We start from the raw sequence: 6,255 nt of genomic DNA on the forward strand, positions 1-6,255 counted from the left end.
ACTCCGTCTCAAAAAAGAAAAAAAAAAGTAGGTACCGGCCAGACGCAGTGGCTCACACCTGTAATCCCAGCACGTTGGGAGGCCGAGGCAGGTGGATCACTTGAGGTCAGGAGTTCAAGACCAGCCTGGCCAACATGGTGAAACCCCGTCTCTAGTACAAAAATACAAAAAATTAGCCAGGCGTGCTGGCACACATCTGTAATCCCAGCTACTCTGGAGGCTGAGGCAGAAGAATTGCTTGAACCTGGGAGGTGGAGGTTGCAGTGAGCTGAGATTGTGCCATTGCTCCAGAGCAAGACTCTGTCTCAAAAAAAAAAAAAAAAAAAAAAAAAAAAAAAAAAAAAAAAAAAAAAAAGAAAAGAAAAAGAAAAAAAGAAAGGAAAAGAAAAAAAGTAGGTACCAGCCAGGCATAGTGGCTTACGTCTGTAATCCCAGCACTTAGGGAGGCCAAGGCAGGTGGATCACTTGAGGTCAGTTCAAGACCAGCCTGACCAACATAGTGAAACCCCCATCTCTACTAAAATTCAAAATTTAGCTGGTTGTGGTGGCGCACACCTGTAGTCCCAGCTACTTGGGAGGCTGAGGCAGGAGAATCACTGAAACCCAGGAGGTGGAGGTTGTAGTGAGCCAAGATTGTGCTACTGCAATCCAGCCTGGGCAACAAGAAGGAAACTCTGTCTCAAAAGCAAAAAGAAAAGAAAAGAGAAAATTAGCTGGGTGTGGTGGCACATGCCTATAATCCCAGCTACTGGGAAGGCTAAGGCAGGAGAATTGTTTGAACCTAGGAGGCACAGATTGCAGTGAGCTGAGATCTCTCCACTGCACTGCAGCCTGGGTGACAGAGCGAGACCATTGTCAGCCGAGTGCCGTGGCTCAAGCCTGTAATCCCAGCACTTTGAGAGGCCAAGGCGGGCAGATCACTTGAGCCCAGGAGTTCAAGACCAGCCTTGGCAACGGGGCAAAACCCCATCACTATAAAAAAAAAATACAAAAATTAACTGGGTGTGGTGGCACACAGCTGTAGTCCCAGCTACTCAGGAAGCGGAGGTAGGAGGATGGCTTGGGCCCAGGAGGTCGCGACTGCAGTGAGCTGTGATCACTGTACCGCACTCCAGCCTGGGCAACAGAGACCCTGTCTCAAAAAAGAAAGGAGGCTGGGCATGGTGGCTCATGCCTGTAATTCCATCACTTTGGGGGGCCGAGGCGGGTGGATCACCTGAGGTCAGGAGTTTGAGACCAGCCTGGCCAACCTGTCTCTACTAAAAAAATACAAAAATTAGCCGGGCGTGGTGGTCCGTGCCTGTAATCTCAGCTCCTCAGGAGGCTGAGGCAGGAGAATCACTTGAACCCAGGAGGCGGAGCTTGCAGTGAGCTGAGATCGCGCCATAGTACCCCAGCCCGGGCGACAGAATGAGACTCTGTCTCAAAAAAAAAAAAAAAAAAAGAGAAAAAAACATATTGTCCTGGCTGCCAAGGGGCCTAAGGCCACACACATGGCAGTTAGCTCAGCCTTGCACATGCGGGGGTGACGGACCTGAGCCTGGAAGACATTATCTGTGGATATCCACTGTGAAAGTGGCCACTACCAAAATGGAGTCACTTACGTCAAACCCTGAAAAATGGAGCCAGGAGGCCACAAAGGAAGGGCTCTCCCAGGTGTGCCAGGAAAGAAACTAAGGAATTAACTCAAAACCACAGTACTGCAGCTAAGCTGCTTGCATAAGGACGCTTGCCTAACAAGGGCCGTCTTCACCTCCAAACGAATGCCAACTCCTGCAACAAGCCTGATATGGTTTGGCTGTGACCCCACCCAAATCTCCTCTTGCAGTTCCCATAATCCCCACGTGTTGTGGGAGGGACCTGGTGGGAGGTAATTGAATCATGGGGGCAGTTACCCCCATGCTGTTCTCGTGACAGTGAGTTCTCAGGACATCTGGTAGTTGTATAAGGGGCTTTTCTCCTTTGCTCAGCACATCTCTCTCCTGCAGCCATGTGGAACTGTGGGTCAGTTAAACCTCTTTCCTCTATAAATTACCCAGTCTCAGGCAGTTCTTCGTAACACCGTGAGAATGGACTAACACAAAGTCCGTGTCACCTGTGCTCTTTGTTTCAAAGCAGCTTAGGTGGGCTTCTCCTTTCTGTGTTTTAGAAGCTTCCCGTCCCAGCCTCTCTGGATGTGCCTGTGGTCTGCTGTAGCATGCATATCCCAAACTGCAATTCCCCGTCATTCCTGGAGAAACCCTTTGGAGAGGCATCTCTCTGTTGTTGTGGCCATCGCGGGCCCGTTTCCTGATGCATGGAACATCACTACACCGACACCACGGGTTGCAGCAGAAAGAGAGTTTTAATCCTCAGGCTGCTGTACAAGGAGACAGCGTGAAGCAAGCAGGCTGCAGGGATCCTGTGGCCGTCCGGGGGTCTCCCCATTGCTTCTGGTTCCCCCAGCCCATTTCTTTGGAATCCTGCTGACTCTGCTGTTTCATCCCTCCAGCCCATGGCTAGAGTCACCCCAAAAGTAGTAGCAGGCAAGTTCCAGCAAGGGACTGCCCCAAACCGTCCTGAGGTGGAGCTGGTTGGTCCCAAAGAAAAGAAGCAGCAAATGCCAGGGTAATAAGCCCAAAGCATTTGTTCGGGGAACTTATGTACAGAGGGAGGAAGCACATCCTCGGGCCGACAGCAAGAGATGGAGAGGTTCCACCTAGGAAGCCTGCACCCAGGGGCTAGAGTGGAGAGTTTTACAGGAGGATTTAATTCGTGTGGCTCTCGTTTCCACATATTTAGCAACATGTTTGATCTTTCAGTGTCTCAGGCAACAACCTAGTTCATCAGTAACAGAATACTCAAGGTCCTGGCCGAGCTTCAAGCCTGCAGGGAAAATATGCAGTGGCCCAGGCTCTGTGCTTCTCAGGCAGGACACAGAGAGAAAGCAGGGGTTCTGGGGAACCTACCAGTAGACGAGGAAACTGGCCAGACATGGGCCCTTCCCAGGAAGTTACTAGGGGTCTTACTGCAGCAAAGTAAGGGAGTAAAGCCAGAAGGAGGAGGATGCAGATTCCAGGAAACAGCTGTTAACAGAAAAGCCAAACTCTGAAGAAGACATTTTTTCCTTCTTCTTCTTCTTCTTTTTTTTTTTTTTTTTTTTTGAGACAGAGTTTTGCTCGTTGCCCAGACTGGAGTGCAATGGCGCGATCTCAGCTCACTGCAACCTCCGCCTCCCGGATTCAAGTGATTCTCCTGCCTCAGCCTCCTGAGTAGCTGGGATTATAGGCGTGTGCCACCATGCCCGGCTAATTTTTGTGTTTTTAGTAAGAGATGGTTTCACCATGTTGGTCAGGCTGATCTCAAACCCCTGACCTCGTGATCTGCCTGCCTCGGCCTCCCAAAGTGCTGGGATTACAGGCATGAGCCACCGTGCCCAGCCTAATTTTTGTAGTTTTAGTAGAGATGGGGTTTCACCATGTTGTCCAGGCTGGTCCGAAACTCCTGACCTCGTGATCCACCCGCCTCAGCCTCCCAAAGTGCTGGAATTACAGGCGTGAGCCACCGTGCCCGGGCTCTTCTTTTTTTAAAGAGGGCTTCATTCTGTTGCTCAGGTTAGAGTGCAGTGGTGCGACCTCAGCTCACTGCAGCCTCTGCCTCCCAGGCTCAAGCGATCCTCGCAGAGTAGCTGGAACCACAGGCGTGTGCCACCACACCCAGTTAATTTTTGTGTATTTTGTAGAGATGGGATTTCAACATGTGGCCCAGGATGGTCTCTAAGTCCTGGGCTCAAGTGATCCGATCACCTCAGCCTCCCAGAGGGCTGGGATTACAGGCATAAGCCACCATGCCCAGCTTCACAAAATACTTTCAAGAGGTTTACTTTGAGCCAATATGAATGACTGGGGTTCCCAGGAAAACACACATCCGAGAAGCCTTGAGTAAGTGGTTCTGAAGTGGTTGGTTTACAGTTTGGTTTTGTACACTTTAGAAAGGCAGGAGTTACAAGCAAAGACATAAATACATACATGGAAAGTATATGTTGGTTTGGCCTAAAAAGGTAGGATATCTTGAAGTGGGGGCTTATAGGTTATAGGTGGATCCACCCGGCCGGAAACTGTTTTAAAAATTTCTCTGGGGTCCCCTTGGCCAAGAGGGAATCTGTTCAATTGGTGGAAGGCTGGCTGGGTGCAGTGGCTCACACCTGTCATCCCAGCACTTTTCTTTTTCTTTTTTTTTTTTTTTTTGAGATGGAGTCTCACTCTGTCACCCAGGCTGGAGTGCAGTGGCCAGATCTTGGCTCACTGTAGCATTCGCCTCCTGGGTTCAAGCGATTCTCCCACCTCAGCCTCCAAAGTAGCTGGGACTACAGGCGAGTACCACCATGCCCGGCTAATTTTTGTATTTTTAGTAGAGATGGGGTTTCGCCATGCTGGCCAGGCTGGTCTCCAACTCCTGGCCTCAGGTGATCCTCCCACCTTGGCCTCACAAAGTGCTGGGATTACAGGTGTAGGCCACTGTACCTAGCCGGTTTTTCCTTTTTTTTTTCTTTTTTGAGGCAGATTCTTGCTCTGTTCCCCAGGCTGGAGTGCAGTGTCATGATCTCAGCTCACTGCAACCTCCACCTCCCAGGTTCAAGCAATTCTCCTGCCTCAGCCTCCCAAGTAGCTGGGAGTACAGGCGTGCACCACCATGCCTGGCTAATATATATATATACACACATACATATATACACACACACACACACACACACACACACTGTATTTTTGTATTTTTAGTAGAGATGGGGTTTCAACATGTTGGTCAGACTGGTCATGAACTCCTGACCTCAAGTGATCCGCCCTCCTCGGCCTCCCAAAGTGCTGAAATTACAGGCGTGAGCCACCGTGCCCAGCCAATTCCGGCACTTCAGAAGGCAGAGGTGAGCAAATAGCTTCGCCTAGGAGTTTGAGACTAGCCTAGGCAACATGGTAACACCCCGTCTCTACTAAAATTTAAAAATAACCAGCATGGTGGTGCGTGTCTGTGGTCCTAGCTACTCAAGAGGCTGAGATGGGAGGATCACTTGAATCCAGGAAGCAGAGGCTGCAGTGAACCAAGACAGTGCCACTGCACTCCAGTCTGGGCAACAGAGCAAGACCCTGTCTCAAATACAAAACAAAACATAAAACAGTTGGTAGAGGGCTCAGGATTTTATTTTTCATTTACATAGGGAATCCAAGAAGGGAGACAGGCAAAGTGAGTCTCAAGGATGAGAGCAGAGAAAAGCTCGAGATAAGAACTGTGCTGCACGGTCAGGAGGCGATCGGTCTAGGTCCGAACAGGAGGATCAGACACAACGGATGTGTTTGAGCCTTTGGAAAATGTTATTATTAGGCATGTGGCAAAAACGTTGGGGCACTTGAAAAAAAAAAAACTGGCCATGGGTTAGTAAAAAGCTAGGTATGTGAAAATATTAGGTAACTATTAAAAGAAAAAAAAGGTTGTACAGGAATTGTGGCATGGTTTTATACAGTAGCAGTGAACAGCAGGTACTCAATCGTGAAGAGATAAGCCTGGTTTCATTACCACAGCTGTGACAGTTGCAGGTACCAAAATGGAACTACTTCTACCAATCCCTAAACAAATGGAGTGGAGAGGCCACGAAGGGGGAGCTCTCACGCGGGGATACCTGCAGCAGGCCTCCTCAGAACACGCTCCTGCACGTCCTGCACGTTTGCCTGTAACCAGACTTACTGCAGGGAAATTCCTCAGGACTGCAGTATTCCAGATAAGCAGCTTGCACGAGGACTTGGGCCTGGTAAGGCTCTCTCTCCAACAACGAGCTAACGCCCACTCCTGCAGCAAGCGCCCACGGCCAGTGGTTTTTGTTACAAAACGACTTTTGTGAGCTCATCTATATTTTCCCCTTCTCCCGGCCCCCTCGGATAGGCCTATGATCTGTCATGGCACGAACACCCTAGGCTGCAACCCCCTGCGATGCCCAGATTAACTCACTTGTCCTGGAGAGCCTGCCTCTGGGTCTCCTTTCAGGTTGACAGTTTGGGAGCTAACAGGACCACGTGAGGGGTGCAGCGGGGAAGATCAGCCAGGTTCTCAGGGACCTTCTCCGGAAGTACGCAATGTCTACAATTAAGAAATGAGAGGCCGGGGGCTGTGGCGCACGTCTATAATCCCAGCACGTTGGGAGCCCTAGGCGGGCAGATCACGAGCTCAGGAGTTCGAGACCAGCCTGGCCAACATGGTGAAACCCCGTCTCGACTAAAAATACAAAAA

Source organism: Theropithecus gelada, chromosome 1 (assembly GCF_003255815.1).
Source record: "Theropithecus gelada isolate Dixy chromosome 1, Tgel_1.0, whole genome shotgun sequence".
In the NCBI taxonomy this organism is placed as follows: domain Eukaryota; kingdom Metazoa; phylum Chordata; class Mammalia; order Primates; family Cercopithecidae; genus Theropithecus; species Theropithecus gelada.